Source organism: Cyanistes caeruleus, chromosome 6 (genome assembly GCF_971803275.1).
Source record: "Cyanistes caeruleus chromosome 6, bCyaCae1.hap1.1, whole genome shotgun sequence".
In the NCBI taxonomy this organism is placed as follows: domain Eukaryota; kingdom Metazoa; phylum Chordata; class Aves; order Passeriformes; family Paridae; genus Cyanistes; species Cyanistes caeruleus.
In genome coordinates this window covers 40,925,314-40,949,398 of record NC_141706.1, presented here as the reverse complement: position 1 = coordinate 40,949,398, position 24,085 = coordinate 40,925,314, and the positions used below count along the sequence as shown (strand labels likewise).

Genomic DNA, 24,085 nt, shown 5'->3' with positions numbered 1-24,085 from the left:
CATGTTCAGGTGCTTTTTATTCCATGCTTCAACTCCATGTAATAAAAATTCATTGTAGGCAAAAAACCCCCAACATATTAATCACAAACTAATCTGATTTTATTTTATATTCTGTTGAATTATTTTTGAGACATTTGGATGTTGGATCCACATATTCACTGGAGAAAATGTCTTTCAAGGTGTGACTAAGAGGAAGCCCACAAATATGAAGGATATATTTTCTTTTGTGCATAGAGTATTGGTGTCAGATGAGAGGTCTATTATGTTACATTACAGATTGTCTTGGAAGGACTTTAGTTACTAAATATTAGAATTCTTGTATGTGAATCAACCTCCTGCTGCAGACTTTACATGTTCAACCTGGTGCTGGGTTTGTACGAACATTGTCACCAACAGGTCAGGGGAAGTGATGCTTCCCCTCAGGGCTTGTGGGATTGCACGTGAAGTGCTGTGTTCAGTAGTAGGCACAAATTGAAATACAGAAAATTCTGCTTTAATCTAACAAACAACTTTTTAATTCTGAAGGTAGTCAAAGACTTGAACAGGTTGATGAAAGAGGAGGTGGAGGCTGTCAGCATCTCTAGAAATATTTGAAAGCTGACTGGTGCTCCTGAGCAGCCAGCTGTTTTGAACACAGAACTAAGACTAGATGATCTCCAGAGGTCACTTCCAGCCTCAGTGATCCTTTGGAAATAATAAAGACCACAACTGACTTACTGATCATATAAGGAAGCTTTTATTTTGGTTGGATACTAAGGGAAAGCTTAAATGCACCATCTTTTCCTATTCAGTTGAAATGAATTTTTATTGCCTCTATTAAATGAAATGAAAATGCTGGGAGGTATTATGAAGAATTAGAATTTTCCAGCATTTGGGCTTTCTTTTACAGCATTGCACAGGTTAGGAGGTCAGTCCTCCCCAGATACACGAACTGCCGCAAACACCAGCCTCATTGCTACAGGAAAATGGCTTGTCTAGCAAGGAGGCTAATATTAATGTGGATAGGCATATTGGTGGAACTCCTATCTGCAGCGATGCTTGTGTAGTTGTTTTCCTATTTCTATCCCTTTTTTTTCCCCTAGGATTATTTTACTAGGATAATGTCTAAAATCTGACCCTTCTTTGCACATCAGTGTTCCTCAATGGAATCAATTGTTTTCATTACTATCAAATATTGGAGAGAGTTTATTTATTAAGTGATGGTTGTAGCAAACAGTTTGATGAAATAGGAAATTCAAAGGTTCTCAGGAAGCAGCTGTATCAGTGTTTTTAGAAAGACTGGAACTTATATAATTCCCCTAGCTGCTACAAAATAACTTCAGAACAAAATAAATCAATACTAGTGAAAATCAGGGGGTCTGCAAACTTCAAGGACTACAGGGATTTAATGGTACCTGAATATGAATGCTGAATCACTCATGTATCTATTCAAAATCACTGATTTGGGAACTTACAAATCATGATGGCAAGTAATTATCAATCACCTTCTACATCCAGTATAATGTACTGCATTTATTATTTTATGGCATTACAGAGTAACTGACACTTTCAGCTTTATCAGCAAACTCTCAGTTGGCTGCAACAAAAAAATATCAAGGTATCAGCAAATGAATTTTTTTATATTATATTGAATCCACAATTTGACAGAGAAAGTTCAATATTAGGTTGGGATTTTTTTTAAAGTATAGGAGTAAGCACTGAACAAGTTTGTTTGAAGAACTGTTCAAGTGATGATGGCTTCTTTTTATAGGTCTGAATAATTTCCATCCTCACTGCTGTAATGTTAATATTTGTGGGCAAGAGGTACAATAAAAGAAGTAATATTGAGCTATGGACACGCCAAATGACCAGCAACTGGGTTCACACGACTTGACCAGGCAGCTGATGTTGTGTGTAATATCAGAGTTCTGACAATCTTTTTCCATATGAAAGCATTAATTTGATCCTCTTCCTTCCCATTCATGGAATTTTCAAGAAAACTTGTGGGAACATAATTGTTTTTGAGAATATATTTTTCCTTTGAATTGGTGAGATGGGATAAAAATGGAATAAGATGAAGTTCTGAGCTGAAGATGGAAAGAGACATTATGATCTCAAAATGTTTTTGTTTTTTTTTTCTTCTGGAAACAGACTAAAATAAGCCTTTTATGACAATATATCCATAGCTGTCTTCTGTGTAGCAATGCTATTGACATTTTTGGTGTTGAGATGTTTTAAAACAATTTTAAAACTACAAAATAACACTATTAGACTGAAATCTTTGAACTGCAAAACATTAAATTCCATTTTCTCTAAAGTATTATGATGTATTTTCCATGACTAGCAAAAGCCTCATATGTCTGAAGGGGAAAAGGCAAACCCAAACCAGTAGTGACAATTTTTTTTGGCCCTAGCATTTGAAAGAGAACTGAAATTATACTGTGAAGTGAATGAATGTGAGTGAAAGGGAAAATAATTTACAATATTCTTGGCTCCTGAAGATTTAATCTGAGATATGGTTATTAAAAGCTCCATGGGCAGCTGATAAATAAATTTGTTTGTGTGTTTGGTATTTGAGTAATTTATCTGGATTGCTGTGTTGACTGATTAAATGGTAAAAAATATCCCAGCACTCAAAACTTCAGAAAAGTTACCTGAAATGGTGAGCAAGAAAATATCAGTTTAAAGTTGTGTTGTTTACTAGTATCTGTCAATTTAAGACCTAAACCATGCCCCTAAAGGAAGGGCAAGAAAAGACAAGCAAGAAAGGTAGATGCATTTTCTTCTCTCTTAAGAAAATGTGTTGCTGAAAGGACATGTGATAATTGTAAACATTTCCTGTGCTCATTGTTGGAAAAATGTGACAAAAAACTTTGAACAAGGTCCATTATCTGTGTTATACCTGTACCTCCAGGGTTTCCCAAATCATGTTTTTGATCTTTAATGTCTGTGTAATGTATAATGAAACTGGTCCATGAAGAACCCTCATAGGCCTGTAGGAAACCAAAACTGAATATTTTTGAATATGAAGAAATAAAAAAGTCCTCAAAAAAACTATTTGTAGTCCTTAAATGAGCACTGAGATGAAAAACTGGATCACAGAGCTTAGCAGTGACAGGGGTGGTGGCTGAACTGGGACTTTAGATAAGGTTTGTCTTCAATATAATGCAATTGTTCGTATTGAGCACTGTTCAAATGATGCTTTGTTTCCCCTCTGGCTGTAGTCAGTCCTCACAATCTGGAAAAGTTTTGTTTAGAAATCACCTGAATCTTCATCTAAGTTTGTAAGTTACTGTTCTCAAACATACAATTTAACAAAAAGCGCGTGTTTAGTGGCAGCTGCTAAAATTAGTTTTGATAATACATTTGCAGTAAAATAATTGCTATTTAACAGGACTTCAGTTTTGAATTGTTCTGATTGTCTTTGTGTAATTATACTTCAGAATTTGGACTTTTTTGTAAATATAGAAAAATAAATGAACAGTTCACCTTACCCATTTTTTTAAGGAAAAATGGAAAGGTTTAGGGTTTTTTAAAGAAAAATGACAAGGTTGAATACTGGTATATTCAGCAGATTAAATAAACATTTAACAAATTTGAGATCAAGCAAAAGAAGTGAAATATCAGATATTGCTGATTTTTATTACATTGGATACATGAGTATCTATAAGTTCTACCGTGAAACTACGGTAGAGAAGAAGAATATGTCTTATCACAACTGAAAATTAAATACAGAAAAGCAATAAAACCTAGTGAATACATAAAGGTTATATTAGTAATCCATGATATTTAGTCTTGCTATATATGGCATGATTATATGTTTAAGAAAAGAAATTTTGAATTTATTAATCGAAAAATATATACTGTTATATATTTTCTTCTCTTTAATGTTTTCTGCCAAGAGTAACCAAAATATAAGAAGGATAATTTGGTACAATTTTAATTTGCTTATTGCATCATCATTAAGTTGCCATGGCAGTACTAAGAATTTCATTATGCTGACCTGTTTGTTATTGCTGATGCACACATCTCGTACCTTTATGAGTTCATCAGTATGAAAAAACTCATCTGTGTATTCCACACAAATGCGCTTGTATGCTTCATGCTTGATAAGAGAAGTGTCAGACCTGACAAAGTCTGACACAGCTGATTATTGTCTTGAGCTTTCAGATCATCTACACTACTGCTTGGTACCACCTTTGCTGATGAGGGCACCAAGCATGACCAACCCCTCCAGGATTTGCTCCTCTCTCACTTGTGGTTTCATGGTATTCCCCAGATCAGTGCTACCACAAACACTCTCCCAAGTCTGCATGTTCTCTCTCCTTCTCTCTCCCTCTTCCACTTCCTGCTGTGGTGGCACAGAGGTGAGAATTGGAGGCAAAAACCATGAAGAGCACAAGTGGAGACAAGAACAAATTACTGGAAACAGGAATGAGATAAGAAAACAAATAGAGTTACAAAGTGTACAAGAGAGAGTGATTCACATGCAAAAATGCTTGGCACATTCTGGGAACCCAGGACAAAGAACATTATGGGATGGCTCCCTCACTCTGCCCCCTTTATCCAACCAGAAGGAACACTTTTGGAAGGGAGAGAGAGATTCCCTTTCTGCCAACCCTGGCAATGACATGAGGTGGTATTGAATAACATTAGTCTTGGTCTCAGCTACTGCAAAAATGAACTGGTTCTGTCTGGAACCAGTGCAGACAAAAAGGCAAAATCGTAGTTTCCCATGCAGAGCTTATGAAATGTGTGCATATACTAAGGCTCATTTCATTTCCTCCTTGCTTCAGGGAGACTATGTCATTGCTTCTGCCTTTGAGGAATAAGAATTACAGCTGTCAGTCCTGACTGAGGTGAAAAATTATTCTTGCCAAGGAATAAAATTTTCAAAATGCTTCACATCTTTCCTAGAATCTGTAAGGTTTTTTTGAGCAGTTGAAGTGTTTCTGTATTAGTAGCAGGTACTGCATCATGAATTATTAAAACTTGATGTTGGATTAATTCATCCATATACACAACTTCAACAAATTTTCAGTGCTAGTAGATGTAGTAATGACGGAATCTAGCAGTTACAGAGCTTCCACTTTGAAAATGATAGCAAAGATGCCTGTGGTTTTTTTTTTCCAAATGTACAATCACACTGTTACGCTTCTTTTAATGATAGCAGAGCATTAACCAGCCTACTTCAACCAACTGCAGTCCCTCTTTGGCTGATGGACACAAAAAGGCAGTAAGGATCCCATTATGTGTAATCTACTCTATTTTTAATGGAAAATTTTTCTACACCACCTAGAAGAAAAGAACTTCAATCACATCGGGTGATTTTAGTAAGGGATTATTTATAAATTTATTTCCCCCCTTCCCCCCAAGTAGCTATTGAGCTGGAATTAAGTATTCTTGGAATGTAATGTGGCAAGGCTAGCTGAACTCTAGAAACATCATGGACAGGTGACATGGCAACTCTTGAATGATGGTGTATGTTTTATTAAGTTTTATCTGTGGGGGGATTATAATGGATGTTGTGCACAATAACACATGGGTGTGATGAACTGATGCTTCTCACTTCCTGAACACAAATGGATGAAATTTGATATTTGAGCTTTATGTTTCTAAATAGGGTATGAAGACATATTAATTTCTTGTATCTATTGCAGGATTTTCCTGGAAGCTAGTGCTCAACAGTATGCTAGCACTGGTGCAGTTATAAGAATTTCTCATACTGGAAGCTGATGGCTTACTGTGAAGCATTGTTTACCAAGGCTGTTGTTCTAGACTGTGAACCCAAAGAGAAGAGGAGGAATAAAGGTAATGAAATCATAATTGGAGTCATTTAAAAAGTGCTGGAGAAAGATAGTCATTATAATCTGTCAAATGTGGAGGAATGCAGTTTCCAGTATAAAGCCTAGGGATGAAGAAATAGAAATATAAATGACAAAAAATTTTGATCTGTAGCATCTGAGGCTAAAGGGTGTTTGGTACATGTGTTTGATTATTTACATTTGTTTATTACAGTATTTTAAATTAGGATAAGAGAAGGAAACACTGACCAGCAAAATCCCCCAAGATTTTGGAATTGTGGCAGAGATGCATTTCCCGTTATAATGTAGAAATCTTTCTGGCTCTATTAATTTATAAAGTACATTAAAAAGTGCACTCCTGAAAAGTTTTAATATGAATACCATCACTAACAAATCCATTGTAGTTAAGTATGTGTCTTTTAAATAAAAATAGAATAGAAACCTCCTGTGTTTCTATTTCAAGACGTGACAGTCCATGTAACACAGAAAGGATTCCCACTGGGTACAGGTGGCTGCATAAAATGCATTTCACACAGAGAAGGTTTGTGTAGAGAACTTAAACGATCAGAACACCCATGTGGATTTCTTCTTCAGGTAAAGCAGCTGTTCACATCTCATCTACCATGGCTCTTATAGCTGCCCATAGAAGGGGGATATTATACACACTCAGGTTTCACTTTTTAAATAAGTGACCCCCCAAAAGAGTACCACTGAATCATACTCAGCAGAACTTTCCACGTGCTTGTCTGCTGTTCTGGCCAGCCAAAGGTCGTGTAGATTTGGGCTGGTGCTGAAGAGGCGTGGAGGAAGGGATTATTTTGGCATGGCCAGAGTTCTATTATGAAAGTCTTTAACCAACCTAAATAGAAATAGGCAAAGCATAACACAAGTAGCTCTGACAGTTCAGCTGACTGCTAAGATTCATTGTTCTAATTAGAGAGAAAAATGTAAACTTGGAATGGAAATCAGGCATATGTATTTCTACACACAGGGAATTCAAGAAACATTACAACAAAATGTTAAGGTTAAATTTTAATTTAGTTTCTACTGTTAGTGAGCTGAGACACATAATGATTTTTTTTTTTATTTATTAATGTGAACTACACACAAGACCAAAATGAAATTTTTCTAGTGGCAAAAAAAATAGTTTTCTTGGTTTTTGAAGTGTTTAAACTACTTTTACTTAGGAAATTCTTGGGAATTTTTTTAGGGAAGCAACTAATTTATTGCTTACAACTTCTCTCTAGATGTATGCTGAAGTTGGTACACTAACTAGGTACATATATTTTTAGATTGTCCAATAAAAGAAATTAATTCTGTGCATGGAACATTATGAACTGTGATTTTAATTGAAATTTCAACAGAAAAGGAAGATGATGAATTAAACTGCTATGACTTACATAGGTTTATTTTTTCAATACCATTAGAAAGTCTCTCTCTCAAAAAAAAATAAAATATTAGCTGAGGTCCTTTATCCCCAAATTCTCTGAGAAGCGGGAGATTTGGTCATGCAATTTCATTATTCTGAGGGCTGAGTGACTAAATCCAATTCAACTCTAAGAAACTAACTCTGCTACATTGATTTATCATCATTGCTGTCTATTAGTCAATTCTAAACCCCTAGACCTTGTGAGGAATAAAGTATTCCAGTAAGTGCAGCATTTTAAATTCCATTAAATTACATTCTGCTTTTTAAACCAAATAAATTATCATGAAATAAATTGTAGAAAGTCTTCCTACTAAGAAGCATGAGGAAAATCATAGTTCTAACTTACAGCAAATGCTAGAGTTTTATGCTGTTTTATGATTTATGGTATCCTGCTACTTCTCCTTAAAGGAGGGTGAAAGATTCTTAAGGTCGGCTAAAATACTCTAAGAATAACATGTATTGAAATGAACACATTTGGAAACAGTTTCCATTGTAATTTAAACAGTTAGCCTTGTAAAGCATATGAGGCTTTCCAATGCTTGAGAAATGCAAACTATGGGAGAAATAGCATGCTGGAGAGAAGCCTGTAAAATCTTATTTGGTTGTTTGTGGTTAAAAATTGAATTGCAGAAAGGAGCTCTGGAAATTGAGGAACTAGGATTGTATTTCTAGCTAAATTTTTGGGGTGCATTTTCTTATGTAAGATTCTACAAAGCATACAGTGTATGGTTAATTCTTAACCCTTATTGAAGTCTCCCACAGAAAAAAAAACTATACTCCATGGGAACCTCTGCTGGTTTATTAGTGATGAAGCAACTAGGATACTTCATATTACAACCCATGCTTAAATGATTCACAGTTTTGTGAATTTCTAGAGTATATTAGAAAAACAAAGTACTGCACTGGAATATGTTACAGTGGAAAGGAAACCCCACTGTAACCATCTGTAAGTGTTTAAATGTTTCATTAGATGGTTCATACATTAGCAGAAAGAAAAATGTTGCATTTTGCCAATTAAAAATCATGCTTACTCAGAGAAATTGCAGAAGGTTCCAACTAGAGACAAAGAGATGTTTCTTCTTCTCTCAAAATAAAATGCACCTTTTGTGTATTTATGACTATCATTGGTAAAAAATGTACTTTTTTTGTGTCAGGGAGTAACTAGTAACTAGCTCCTCCTGTACTTTCTTGTGGAGGAAATGAGCACAACTGGAACTTCAACCAACCAAACCCAGCATCATTTGAAATAACAGAGCTTGACATTGACTGAGGTGGTATATGGATGCTAGCTTTGGAGCAGGCTGCAGGTCCATGGCCTCTCAGTCCTGCCTGAGAAGCTAGCCTGAGAAATTCATAGGAGGATTTCAAAACAATCCTCAGAGACAGAAAACAACTGCCAGGTGCTGTTTGTCTGTCCTCTTGTTTTCCTTGCAGGAGAGAGTCAGGGGGGTGTTGTGCCCCACTGACCAATGATGGTGATGTAGCACTTTGCTAACCAATAAGAGTTTCTTTTCTGTACTTTTCCACGTATCTGTCTATAAGACAAGCCTAGAGCAATAAACTAGAGGGATTCTCCTGTTGTGACTCCTAGAGAGTCCATGTCGTTCTTTATCGCCGTTCCCAATCAGAACGACAGTGGTATTTTTCTAGGGGCCTGACAGCTCAGGTTTATCTGCATTGTCAGAGAATAAACTATTGCTGCCAGCCTAAAATCTCTGTCTTAGGTTTTTTTCCTTCTATGACCCTTGTCCAAGGCATTTTAAGGTCAATATTACTTCTCCACTGTGCTCCTTATAAAGCTGAGTTATTTTGTTAAATTTCTCAATGGGGAAGTTCAGAAATGAAGAAAGTGTGTGTGTGGTGTGTGTGTGTGTGTATGTCTAGGATTTGTCATAATCTTTAGCTTTAGAAAACTCAAAATGCTCCTTTTGCACCTTTACTTGCACTCCTGTATTTGCATCACAAATGGTTACCTGAAAAGGGCTGGTCATGAAACAAAATTATTTCTTCTTTGTGAAGGCTTCATTCTCTTTTAAATTTTGTGGGGTTTTTGCTAAATTAAAGGTCAGAGAGAAGTTCTGTGACCACAGCTGAGAAAGTGTGGCCTTGCTGATTTTTGTTTCCAAGTCTGTCATACAAATCAAATCCCCTCATAATCCTGATTCTGCACTTGTTATAAGATTCCAACATGATGATTTTGTAAAAAAGGTGCTACTTCCACCCTTCTTACTATACTCTCTCCAAAAGAAAGCTATTCCTTGTACCTCTAGGCCTTTTTGTAGTCTGTGTGCTTTGCTTGCTCCTTGAATGGATTTCTGAGTGTTTGATTGAGTGCAATAGACACCTCAAGCCTGTTGAGTCAGAGAAAGTCCTCTGCAAATTTCCCAACTTCCATGAAAGCTAAAATAGCTAAATTTTTATCTCTTTTGTTGATTTTCTTTTCTTTGAGGGACTCCTTTTGGGATTTTGTTGTGACTATGTTCTTTAGTTTAGATGCTTTGAATTCTCCAGAAATGCTGTCACGACTCTTGGGAATAAATTAGTTTTGTAGGACATTTTTTAACAGGGAAATTTATCAATGGATAAACATTTCTTCTAATTTGACCTATATATGAGTGTCATAAATTGAGAATTATTTAAGTATATAGGTTCATGTTCATTTAAGCCCCTTCATCCACTCTCATTTTTTTTTCAGGCAGTTGCTTAGAGACCACTTGATTCCACAGGATGGAAATGTATAACTGTACAGTATATTGAATATGAACCATCAGGTTTATTGAAACATTTGTTTCTAATGTCAATGAACATGTCATTCAGAAAAGACCAATGAAAAATAATTAATGGAAACCCATGACATAAATTTTATTTATATATTGACCTTGAAATAATCCCTATTTGTCACAGTACTGCATATATAATTTTCTTTACCATTCTCTAGGGCACTGGAAAATTAACTCTTTCTCAGTATTTTTAAAAATTATAATAATGTCTTAATTTATTAGGTTTTTAAAATATCTGAGTATGTGATTGAGGATTTATCTCAAAGTCACCAGAAAGCAGCTATTTATTTTAGTCTTAGTGTCATTAATTGATTTTTATGGAAATTAGGTGTCAAAAGTTCTTTGAAGATCTGGAAGCAAAAGACTTGTTTCTAATTCTGCAAAGACTAAAATGAAGTAATCTGTCTGTATACATGAGTCCAGTAGTTAGATGGTTCTAGGGATCTAGGATGTAGGAATTGAAGATTTGACCATAAAATTCTGGAGAATTTTGTCAAGAGTTCCTGCAGGATGTTGGTGGCAAAACTAAGAAAAGAATTCTTGACAGAGTTCATCCTTTCATCTTCCAGAAGAATAAAATACCTCCCACTTCTCTCACAGGGTATTCATTCTTTGTAGTTAAACTACTTACAGTCCAAGTATTGGCTATTTGAACTGTGATGAACAAAACATTCAAAGAATTTTTCTCTATGTTCAGCACACTCCCATTTTTTCATGGAAATTTACAGAATACTAATACAGACTAAAATTTACAAGTTCAGTTAAAAAATGAATGTGCATAAGCGATTATGTATAGGAGAATCAGAACCAATAGTGTTTTCAACAGTGTATACACTTCCAGTACTTATCTTCCAGTATGGTAAATGAATATTTAGGTTATTTCATTCCTTCATAATTTTGAATTGGGAATAAGATGCACCTGATAGCTCATCAGTGATCTTCATCTTCCTCTTGCTTCACAAGATTTGTGAAGTAATTACTTGAATTACTTTTAACAAAAATAGCTTTAATTAATTCCTTGCACAGAATGAGAGACTTAGTTAATGAAATTTGCTCTAGATTTGTTTAAATTTAAATTGGAATTTTGTCTAGCAAGCTTTTCTCTCTTAAAGAAGTATAGGTTCAGAAAATACTTGTCAAGTCATTGAACTCAGTTGGCTGTTAATGAAGAATCTTTTCATAAACTTGTTGAGCTCCCCTGACTCTGAGATCACTTTTGGAAAAATCAAGCATTTGCTTCCACAGACTGTTGCAGAATCCCACTGGTATAGTATAGTATAGTCATGTATAGCTACCAACTTTTGACTTCCTCAGGGTTCTTTTTTACATTTTCTTATGGACACCTTATGCAAAGTTTGCCCAAAACATCATTTGGTTTAAATAACATGTTCTCAACCAGTTACTCTTTGCAATAAGAAAGAAAATGAATTTGTTCAACTTCAGCAGTGAGCACTGATCTGAAAAAGTGTGAAAAAAAAAGAAATGGCAAATCCATTTAAGTTAAGCGTTCTGGAGACACTTTTATGAAAACAGTGCCACAGTGATGAACACTTCTTGATACTTAGTCCAGAGTTTTACATCTTTGAAAACTCACATTCAGATCAGAGATAGCCTTTGGAGCTGATGCTGGTTCTGTGCTGCCCTGATAAGGGACCCTGGAAAGGCTGATCCAGGCCCTGACCAGGGAGGATGCTGGCCAGAGCAGCCTGTACTAACCCTTCTGACACACTCCTGTGTGAAGCAGAGGCCCCTTGCAGGCAGCACAGGAGAGAAGCTAACCAGACTTGTAGGTTGTAAAGGTAAAATGAGAGAAATAAGTGGCCATTATAAGGGCAGTGTTGAACCCACTTGGAAGCTTTAACTTAGTATCTCAAACCAACAAATGCTTGCATATTGTGTCTTTTTTTTTTTTTTTTTTTTTTCCTTTTGGCATTCATCTCAATATATCTTTTGTTTTTGGGGGTATTTTCTTTTTTTTTTCTTTATTATCTTCCCAAAGGAAGATAACCATATATATAATAATATGTTCCACAGAAAAATGCACTACCATCTTAAATTATGAGGTCATTAAAAAACAATCTGCACTTCTGAACCTTATCTGCTCAGCAGCTTTTTGCCTTCTGAAATAACAGTGCTTTGTGGATAGTGGTACTTTTCGCTCCTAGTGATAAAGAAAGCAAGTACTTGTGCTGAAAATGTGCATGGTGACCAAAAGGTGAAAAACACCATCTGTGACCTAAACTGCATCTGTTCATTGGCCACTGAAAGAGGAGGAAGGTTTTGATTTACTAGCCAGACAGCTTTCTCAATTTTCTTGTCAAGAAATATCTTTAAACTGCAATACAGTTATGACAGCTTGGATAACAGCATTTAGCTATACTCCAGCAGCTTTTAGATTTAACATGCTATATGCCTAGACCTGTCAGAGGGACCTGTGTCAGACACAACACTTCTAAAAATTTTTTATCTTTTTCTTGCACTTACTGAATGTGAATTCTTGTAGCCGCTTGGTTTGAATTTTAGAATTTTTACCCCACAGATGTGGACTTTAATATAATTTAAATATTAATAGAGACTGAAGCACTAGGTCTTCATTATTACTTAAAAAAAATTGAAAAAGAATACTCCATAAATATATTGCCAACATGTACGTATTGCCAGATGTTGAAAGATAGATAAGCAGCTTGTCTTCTGCAGTTGTGGATTTTTTTTCCTGTGGGTTTCTTCTGTGTGTGTGTTTTGGGTTTGTTTTGAAAAAGGTTTAGTATTTTTTAATGACAACACCTATTAATTAATAGATCTTAAAACAGATATAAACAGAGAAATAAACAATAGTACCTTTTTGTCTTAATAAACATCAGGTCTTTGTGTGATTCTGCTTGCAACTCCCAGACTGCAGATGGTTAATCATGTTTTTTAATCTAATGGGACCAATTTTAACAGAATACTCAATGTTCTTCATATGCTATGAACTCTCAAATAAACTTTTGTTTACATTCTTGTCATATTTACTCATGTGCTTGTACAGAGAACAATACAATTAATCCAGGGCCTGTTTCTATTTCTTGTTTAATATTGCTCTTCATGCCTTCTGGGAAGTTGTTTGTACTTTATAGTTCATCCTGTGTTTAGAGAACTCATTAAAGGGCTGAACAAGCATTTACCAATTTTTACCTTTCTTATTCTGTGATGGGTCACAGTAGGTGACTGTTTCTTTCTGGTGTAGTTCTAGACAGCTTTTAGTTTATGCATTCTTGAGTCAAAAAATTGCTGACCTTTTTCAGTATTTTAAGATCTATCTCAGATGCCTTTGCTAGAAATAGTGATATGAAAGTTATCATCTGTGCTAGTCTGTGTGATGCCTAGTCAAGTCTATTTTGGAGGAAGTTTCATAAGATTTGAACTATACTGTTGGGGAAATTCCACTTGCAATAGAAATCTTTCAGTGGGGAATCAATATCTGAGTTTACTTTGCAAAGAACATTACAGACATAGTCTATAATTATCTCTTGTACATACAGTCAGTATTCTGAGTTCCTTATTATCAACTACTTCCATGTGTCCTGGAACAAAGAAGTCCCTGGGCAATTATATCCTTATGACTTCTACACCTGACCCTCACATGCCTTGCTCATGACCTCGTGGTCCCACGGTGGTTTCCTTCCACTTTATTGGGTTCTTTCCCTATGTCTGTGCAGGTAGGCTGCTCTTATCTTGAGGAGCTGCAGCTTCTGCTGGCTGCTGTAGTCTCCAATAGTCTCTCCTGTCTGCACTCCTGATGCCCCTGCTCTCTGGCAGAGCACGGGAAACAAAAAAATGCTCTAGATTTAGGATAACCATTACCTAGCAACAATCAAAACACCAGTGTGTTATCAGTGTTCTTGTACTAAAGACAAAACATAGCATTGTACCAGCTACTAGGAAAATTATTCAGAAAATTAACTCCATGCCAGACAAAAACCATCTCCAGAGACAGGTTCAGCTTCAAAGTTTCATTTAAACCAGCTACTTATGCTGAGCCAGTAAGGCTGGGCAAACAACATCCTAACAACATGGTATTATAACTGTTTGTAACTCATTCTGCTGAAAACATAGCTGTTTATGTTAAACAACTAGTATCTTCCAGCACCTATTAAAAATTTCCCCAGGGGATTCCAGTTATTGCTTCTTTTAGGCTCTAAGACATCTTTTCAGACTCTTTCTCACTTTATAATATTGCTGTAGACTTTCCCCTATGTAAGTTCCAGCTGGTTTTCTTAAGAAAAAACTATTTTAAGCTGTTTTGCAAAGCTCTGATTTAACCATTTACGTTCCTTAGATAGACAGATATGTGAAGCCAAGTGAATGAAACACACACCCTTGTCTAACAAATAAGCCAGAAAATAAACTGTTAGAGATACTTCAAATCATCATGCCTACAAACAGTAATGTTTCTCCAGCTTAACAGGGATTTTCAAGTTTTCAGACTTGAAATTTTAGCTGCTTGCACCTATCATATTTACTGAAAAGGTGATGAAGGCTTCCTGCAAGCTTAATTGTAACTCTTAAAAAAACCCCAAAAAACAAACAAACAAACAAAAACCAAAACCACTGAATAACTTAATTTTTTTCCCTTTTTTCTTTCCCCTTCCTTCAACAAGAAGGAAATTATCTCCTTTGTTACTTAACCTTATAATTTATCCAAAGACACAGATACATTCATAAATGAAAGGGCATTCTAAACTTTTGGGACAATCAATAGTGAATCATAAAAAGCAGCTTTACTTGAATCCTCAGGTGCAAGTTTGCTAAAATGATAGCCAGGGATCAAATCCAACTATGGACATATTTTTGTTTGACATCTATTGTGTGAATGTGAGGAGCTTTTCTGAACTCTCTACAAATTAAAGCTCACAGCCACAACTCCACTGGGCATTTTTTACAAATGTAATTGAAGAAGTCCAAGGTGATTATTTAATTAGCCTCTTCTTTGGCACATTAAAATTCACCATGACTCACACAACTACCTGAGTCATTGGGGGAAATCTGATGTAGGATTGTCCCACAGAAATACTGCCTGGTTTCATGACAATTCAGTGGTTCACTTGATCACATCTGTAAAAGTACTGCCAAAAGTACTGGAGAGCATGTTAGCATAGTATAAGACCACATATTACCTTTTCTCTTTGCCTTTAGGGCTGTTCCTCTTAAGTCAAGTGAATGTGCAATCCACAGTTTCTAACCTCTGTTCTCCTCAGAGGCTCTGAGACAATGTGGAGGTAGTTTCCAGCGTAGCTAATCTAACTTTTCCACCAGATTATTTTCCTACTAAGTGCCTTTAACTGATTATACCTCCTCAGTCTTTGGTCCTCACTGAAACAGGATTCTGATAAGCATAAATTGGTGCTGGGATATTTATGCTGTCATACATCCCTTTACTCTTAGAAGTCCAAATGCACAATATTATATGCCATCATAGTGTTTGAAGCTACCTTAGGAAATAACTCATGCAGAGATCATGTATCTTCTAGAATTTCCTTGGAGATCTATATATTCTGCAGAAAATTCTAGTAGAATAAGCCTTTTTCTGTGCAATACTAGTATTTTAGTGATTTCAGCACTAGTATTTACCAATACTAGTAAATTAGAGGTAGTGGTTAGTGTAATTTCATATATAGAATGACCACCCACCACGAATGTTGGATTTTTAATATTTTAAAAGTAGTACATTTCACATCCTGCACTATAAATTCTCACTCTCTTCTTCAGTACTTGTTTTTGGTAATATGAAAGACCCCTTTCAAGTCTGCAGCAGATTTTTAGCTGTCAGTGTCAGCTTATGACAAACCTTTTGGTAGCTTTTCATATCCACCATTCATGCCATCACCAGTGGTGTCTGCATGGCACTATTCACTCCTAATTTTTCTCTGATGTTTTGCTTGGGTTACTCTTCCAAAAGTCCTCCCTCAGCTTTGTTTACAGCTGTCATTTGGTATTGGGCATGGCAGGGGACTCATTTTACTTGGGTAACATGGGCAGCTTATTTGCACCACAGACGAGTGGAGTTTTATTTCTTCATTTAAGCTACCTTACTAAGCTCACCTTTTTGTAGAATTTTATTTGGAGGAGAGCAGTAACCTTGAGGTTGCAAACTAAACTTTAAGGCTAATACCTTTAAGGTAACTCTGATTTCATCTTTTGCATCAGTAGCTAAGATTATTGTGTCCTGTAGGTTTATACAGTATGTTATCCTGCCTTCCCACCTGGTAACAAGATTTCCTTGTTAAAGCACTTCCAGAAGAATATATGTTGCAGAATTCACTCATAACCTGTCACTAGTCAGAGGTCTGATCTTGCATGATGTGTGCTCATAATTCACAAACCGTACCCCTGGTAAACAAAAATGCATAAATTGCCATTCCTGCCACTAACCCATGCACCAATCTGTGTGGGACAGTAGGTGCAGTCCCACTCCCATTTCTTTGTATGGAGTGGAAAGTGTTTTTGCTCTCTTGAATTTCTGTGTGATAGCGATGATAGTTGGGTCTTGGCACACATTCCCCCCCCTCCATTGAAATTGTCTCTGGTGGGCAATGTGGTTTGTCCTAGAGTGAGAGCACCAGGTGGGAATTGCAGGAGGAGCCATCTGGATGCTCACACAATTGATGTGTTCCAGAGATGGGTGACCTGTGATGGTTGACTTTGTTACCCATCAGCCTTCAAGTGCTGCTGGACACTCGGCCAGCTAATCCCTCAAGGTGTCAAGCAGCTTCTGAGTGTCTCACCCCATACTCTTTCCCAGCAGGGACTTCTGCAGGGTATGTCCAGCCAGATGGGGAATACTCACTTTTAGACAGGTGAATAAAAGCGCTGAGGTCTGTTCACATACGGAGATAAAATCCTAACAGAGCTACACAGGTGTTTTCCTGCTTTGTAGTTGTGCATCCTGCAAGGCCAAAGACTGTAAACCTATGTGTTTCCAGCTGAACCTGCTTATAACCCTTTAGACGTGTTATTATGTGTTTATATTATGTACTTCACTGGCAATATTTAGATTCTGTATTAGTGATAAGCCTAAACTTAACCATCCACATAATCAGTGTCACATCTCTCGTGCCTGACTGAGTCTTTTCTGTCAACTACTCTGCTACACTTTATCACTGTGTTTATAATAGTCAAATAATGGACTGGAGCCTAATACAAATTGGCAACCTGGCCTTTCCCTCCTGTAAGATCCACAGGTGCTCACATAACCTTTCCTGAGACAAAAATGACATCAAAATGAGAATATAACTTAGAGATATATACACACATTATCAATATTTTCTAGCATTTACAGTGCAGTTAGAGCTAATGTCACAGTATGTTTTGAGGCAGTGACTGTTGTGGACAAGTTTACATGTAAACATAGGAAACTAAACCACTAGAATGCAGGAAATCTTCAGTATTGAGCAAACGTTTTTTAAAAGCAAATCTTATATTTTGGTGATGAGACTATTAGTTCTGAGGCTGTCAAATTTGATTCTATAATAGAAAAATATCTTATATCCACTGTGTTTACACACACGTGTGTCTGTCCGTTCTGGTCTACATTATTTCATGTTCAAAGATTTCTGCAACAATCAAAAGGACATTTATGGTGTTCAGTAAGTGTCAGGTCCATGGAAAACATTAAATAATTTTCCGACTGAGTTTTTTCAATGCTCCAGTCTTTAATTTCAGTAATTGGCATATGCATCACTTGGAGACTTAACTTATATAGACTTTCTAAGAACAAATGAAACCTTTCTAATAGTGCATGAAAACGATTCATCAGTCATGGGAATCTAATTTTATTTATGTATCTTCAAAAATATTTTAATTTATTTTTCAAAAATAAAATACAAAATTAATTATACAGAAAATCCCAGTCTTTTTATTGTGACCTAGCTGCTAATTACAGCCTTTCACAACTCTTAATAAAAATACTGCAGTAGATTCAAAGACCTATAGAGAAATCTATTATCAACATAATATAGTTTTAAGTTCTTAAAAAAAGTAAATTTTAATGAGGTATATTGTTCAGATGAAAATATGTATTGATTAATTATCAAACTGGTGATCTTTCTAGTAGTGTCAAGGTTAAAGCTATGCCATGGGATAGTGCAAATTCCTCCAAAGTCTGATTTAGTGGATACTCTTGTTACCTATATTAAAATGTACACAGTAGACCAATAAAAACAATCTGATTCATCTATCTCCTTATAGTTTTGATGGCTTCTGAAGCACTAGCTATAAAATAGGATAACTGGAAAATCAAAGTTTTAGTGACCTCTGAGTATTCTTCATTAAGTAGGTTGATCTAAATCAGGTTATTTTAAATTAAGATAGTACATTCACAGCACATTTTTTCTAACAAACAGCATCTATTTGTGAATAGCCTTCCTTTCCTGTTGGGACTTATAAAGGAAAAGTAAGTCTCCAAGTATAAGAAATGAGTGTTTGGGTATTAAAATTTTCAGAGAGGCTACCCACCTGCAAACTCTAAGTTTGAAAATATTCCAAGTTTTCCACAACTACATTTCCCACGTCTCTTATTTTGATGATTTCTCAGTTACTGGTTTGTATAGTGAAAATCTGCACCTGCAGAGTTAAAAAGACCACCTCATGTAGTCAACTTGTCTAAAAGGATTACTCTAGGAAGAAGACAACAAACAGAAAAAAATCAGTTTTTTTCTGTTTAGAGGAAAATTAATCTACATGTTTGCTTTACCCCAGAAACATATTGTATATTTAGAAATAATGAAGTTCTTGAAATCAGCACTGATACAAGTCACGAGGCAGTCCAGGCTCTGCATTGCAAGGCTCCCTGTGTGCCTGCTTCAGCAGATGTGATGGCTCTTCTTCCCATGCCTGGTGTCCTCTGGGCTCTGCACTTGGAGATTGCCATGAAGAGCTTGTTCTCTCCTGTTTATGCCACCCACCAAAGTAGTCTGGAGTCCCTGAAAGTCATGCATGCTGCTCTCCACCACAGTGTGGGGTGCAGGAGAGCCCTGAGACCTCAGGCTGAGCAGCCAAATCCTGACATGGGTGTGGGTGGAAGTCCTTGACCTTTGAGTCACTCCAGGCTGGGCTAGAGACTCGTGGTGCCACCTTTGTATTCACAGCTCTCTGTGTAAAATGCAGCCCTGAGCAAAGCCTCTGGGACACCAGGAGCATCTACAGTGCCAAGTGAGAGCTGCCCACCCCTCTCTGGTGTTAGCTGGACAGGGAGATGAATGCAACCTTGCTGTTCCCCCAGGAAACTTCCTGCCTGTAGCTCCAGGAGCCCTGCACACCTTGTGCATGCCTGGCATCCACCCCTCCCTTTGCTTTGTGCTCCCAACAGAATGCCATACCTGGGCCCGAGATGCTCAGTTGCTGGTTTTTAGCGTGTGCTACTTTGCTTAAAAAAACCCCAAACTGGTTTGAATACGTAGCTGCCTTTTTAAAAAATTTATTTTATTTATTTACTTATTTATTTGTATTTTAAATAACACAGGTACACTTTGTGAGTAATGCATACAACTAAAAACCACGTGATATTAAAGAGTCCCAAGAATAGCCCAAAAAATGATGTGGCAAAGGATGTGAACTGTCAGATCTACAGATGTTAGGTTGGCAGGATGTAGGTAGGCCTCTGGGAAGATTCCTATTCTGCTGCATGCCTCTGGTGTAATGTAACTGTTCTAACTTTGACAACCTGGGATTTTAAAAAAAGTTGTAACCATTTCTCACCCTTAAAAAATTTAGTTTTTGACTACCCTTCCATTTTTTTCTTTCCTCTTGCTTTTTTTTTGGTTTTTTGTTTTGTTTTGTTTTTGTATTTTTTGTTTTCCTGGTGACCTCCGTCTGAAAAGATTTATGAATTAAACAAGTAGAATGGAGCCATCTCTTTCAAAAGGTGTTTTCTGTATTTTCTACAGCTGAAAACAATTGAGAGGAACTGATTTTTAGGGTAGTTGTTAGAGAAAGTTAATCTGCCCTTTAGTCTTTAGTCTTCTTTAGCCTTCTTGAGTGCAATGAAAGGAAAAAAAGAGTCTGAAGAAAGGAGCATCACACAGAAGAAAGCATGTATTTACCTCACAAAAATAAGGAAATATGGAAATCATACGTAACAGACCTTTCAATGTGGAATTGCCTGATGAAAGTGCTACTCTTCAGCCTAATTTAAAAGGAAATTTTTATTAAAAAGAATATCAAAAGCAAATGTTGTTATACAACACTTATTATCTGATTATTTAATCAAATCTTCACCTTATCCCTTCTTCAAAAGAAGCTTGCCATTTCAACAACATTCTAGTAATTAAATCTGTATAAAGAAAACCATATTGGTTAACTTGGGCTACACCAAAGTGTTCATCTTATTCCAGTTCTCTAGCTCTAGCAGAAGTCACTAGGGAGCCTGTGAATACAGGACAAGAACAGACTGAAACCTCACCTCCAGCTTCTAGTAATCCAGGACTTTTTATACTGGATATAATATTTACATAGTTCTTGATAGACCTATTTGATAGGTGGTTATTTGGTGGATATTGTATAGAAAATTCTTCCATGAATCTGTTTTCATCCTCTGTGAGGACTTGTGCTGCTTATAGCAGGTAAGATGTAGCAATGAGCTCTGTATGATAGCTGCAGCTTATACAAGGAATTATCACACCCTGTTTTAATTCTGCTACTTTTGGACTAAATCTCCTATCTTTTATGTTCAAAGAAACATTAAGTTCCTGCTTATTTTCTCCGTTGTTCAAAACATGTATCTGGGATCTGGGATCTGTATAAGTACATATCAAAGTGTATACATCCATAGATATTCTACCCAAAACCACTGTAATATTACTATCTGGTTCAAAATCCAAAAATACCAACCAAAAAAAAACCCCATTGAATTTCTGCAAGGAAACAAATTTCATCATTACTATGATGGTAAATTAGCCACCAATTTACTTGTAAAACCTCATCAAATTCAATTTCATCTATGAAAGATAAATGCTCAAATTTGGAAAGGATTGCTGTTTTTTCTCACTCACATTTGTGTGAAATTGGATCTACTGAGTCTGTGCTTTAACTGCAAAACTGGTGCTTAACTGTATGGGATTTGTCCATAATTCTACTTGATTGATACAAGTCATAAATTTATAATGTCTCTACTTGAACTAAATAATTTAAAATTCAATATATTAATGAAAAATATGGAATTAAAATGGTTTGATCAATGCACCATCTGTACACCTCACTTCCCCCATGCAGATGTGAGACAGAGATAAAATACAGCTCTACTGGACTCATTAGGTAATATTTCTTTCCTCCTCTCCTTGAAAAAGCAAGTTCTACTAGTTGGTGGTTTTTAAAACACTTCCAAAGTTGACTATGGGGGAAATTCTCCAGCAGGCTAGAATTTCTGTGCTGTGATTAATCCATCTGGTTGTGCTCACTTCTGGTGTACTGTTTCACACTGTCCCATCATTTACAACCATTCTTCTTCTAGACCTTTTATGCTTTGGAAATTACCTGTGAAAGGAAAGATGAATTTTCCAAATGTCTGCATCTACATAAAGAGGTGACGAATGGAGGCAACACAGGAATCAGCAGAGATGCAGCTGAGGTTTACCTACTTTACCTGAAGAAGACTAGATCAAGGGCAAAGACTGCTTTCAAAAAGAAAAAATACATTGAACAAAACAAAAGAAATTACTGAAAGTCAAACCCACATATATACAGTATCAAGAATAATTATTGTTGTATGTGCAAAAGCCAAGATATGCTTCTGTCTTACAAGTTTTATCTTGATTATAGTGAGCATGAAAATTATTAAGTTTATAAATGTTAATACCAAAGCCCTTAGTTTCTATAATATTTTGAAAATTAATACTTAGGAAATTAAACAAGTCGTAATCCAATGGGGTGATATGAGCTGGTTTCTAAATATAATCATGCTGAAAGCAATGGACGCTGGGAATTGAATAATGTTTTCAATCAATGTGCCATTGAACAGTTTTCATGAAAAGCAGTAAAAACAAAGCACTAAACTAATTAAAATACAGAATGGAGATAAACATTTACTTGGGGCATTTATAATTACTTTTAGTGTGCTTAGGTTTCCTGTGCTGGAATCAAATATTCACAGCACAATATAAAGGTCCATTTTACATCTTATAATAAACATGCAATTTAAATACTTAGTACAAAACAGTTTCTGAAACAGGTCTTTCTCCTATTTTTATTTTTTTTTTTCTTTTGGTCAGCAATAAGAACTATCTCCCTTTTGGTTTAATGGGTTTAAAACTCCCAATAACTACAAGGTGACACGGTTACAGTGTGCTGTTCAATGCCATTTTTCTGTGTAAATCCCCAAAGGCAGAGCTGAATGCATATGTGTATATGTGTCTCTGTGAGTTTAATTTGAAAATCTCTCCTCCAAGTCTGGCTGAAAATTTATAAACATAAATCGTAATCTTGTGAGGTGAAAATAAAGATTATACAGGGTTATATGTTCTTTGCTGGATCATTTCACACTGCTGGAGTTTGTCTCTTCAATTAATTTAATTCACCTTTTTAAAACACCTCCAATGGAAAGAGGCACATTATTGAAACTGTTACATTTCAGAGAATGCTGCTAGCAGAGATTTATTTCTGGAAACTTGTTTAAAACTAGAGTTTCACTTTTTTTTTTTTTTTTTTTTTCATTTGGCTTCCTCTACAGATAATCTGTGAAGTCATATAGGAGATGCCAGATGTTTAGAAATATTAATATTGCAAAGGCATGCAACACTCCTGCTGTGGCACAAAGGCACACATAGAAAAAAAATGAACAGTGTAGCTAAAAGCTTTAGGCTCATTTAAATTTAATAAGCTCAGAATTTGTAGATGTTATAAAAGAAGCAGCAGACAGAGGTGTTTTATTGGTTAATTTTTCATGTCTATAGATATTTTAGATTTCTAAGCTTTAATGCATTGAATTAGGCCACGTGAGTCTTACTAAAGCCAGTGGAACTACTTATGGTAAGAAAGGAATATTCCCATCAATGAATATGGAAGGGTCAACATGCAGGTCTGTATCTATACTTACGTCACAGGAGTCAGAAATTAATATTTCCAGTATCATATTGGTACTCAAAACAGATAAACCTTCAGATTCCACTCATCACTGCTACAAGACTTTCCATCTTCAGGAGAGAGTCAGTGATCAAAAGGACTCAAATATTATGTATTCAGAGTCCATAATGTGACATATTCATCAGAGAATACTAATGCTCTTACATACAGGGGTTGTCCATATTGAATAAAACTATTCTAACTTTCTGGACCCTTTCTGAGATTTTTTTCCCCTGAAAATAGACACTGAAGCAAAACGTCTTTTTCATGCCTATTTGTTTCTTGCACTGCATGTCAGCTTTTCCTAGGTTTTCCTGAAGCAACTTTTCTCTCTCTTCCACTCTTCCACTTTCTGAACATGCTGAGGTTAGTAATTTTGAACTGCTAATAGAATTGGCTTGAACTTGAGAATTCTATTTCTCAAAAACATTGAGATGTCAAAATCTGGACCCATTCTAAATCAAAACCAAGTGACAAAAAGATCCTACAAAGTAACACAGGATAAGAAGCATTGTTTAGCTATCATTGAAACAAGTATTTCTGTTCTGAAAGTATGTTTCCTGGAATTGTGATTGCCTGAGTCTGCTGTTCAGAAATTGTATTTTTTTTTTTTACTCTTTAAATTTTTTTTAAGAAGACAAAGACTTTTTAACTTCCAGGTCACTCTATTGGAACTGCTGGAGTTCTAGTTCAAGATACAGAACAGAGTTTAGGCTTTTCTGCCTCTGTGGCAGGGAGCTTGAAGCACCTGAAGCCTGCTATGTAGTGAGGCTCATTTGATGTTGCTGGAACCAGCTATTTAACATGGGAGAGAGTTCAGTGTTAACTAGCCTGCATTCTAAAAATGAAAAATGTTCTCTTATAACAAATATCATGGGATTAATATTTTCTGTAGGAAATAATGAGGAATCCATCACCTTTTCCATCAAACTCTGCATACAGGTATTTACTGAAGATGCCACCATTTTTTTGTGCTTGTTAATTAGTGTACTCCAGGCTTC

The 24,085-nt window shown here is 36.0% G+C and overlaps 1 long non-coding RNA gene across 1 annotated transcript in view; it reads left to right on the top strand.

Moving 5' to 3' along the window:
* LOC111930351 (uncharacterized) overlaps positions 1-24,085 on the top strand; it is a 63,424-nt gene that overhangs the window by 5,611 nt on the left and 33,728 nt on the right. Inside the window, exon 3 of the long non-coding RNA XR_002865140.2 lies at positions 5,640-5,790. This is a non-coding gene — a long non-coding RNA (uncharacterized LOC111930351). The remainder of the gene's footprint in view (positions 1-5,639; positions 5,791-24,085) is intronic.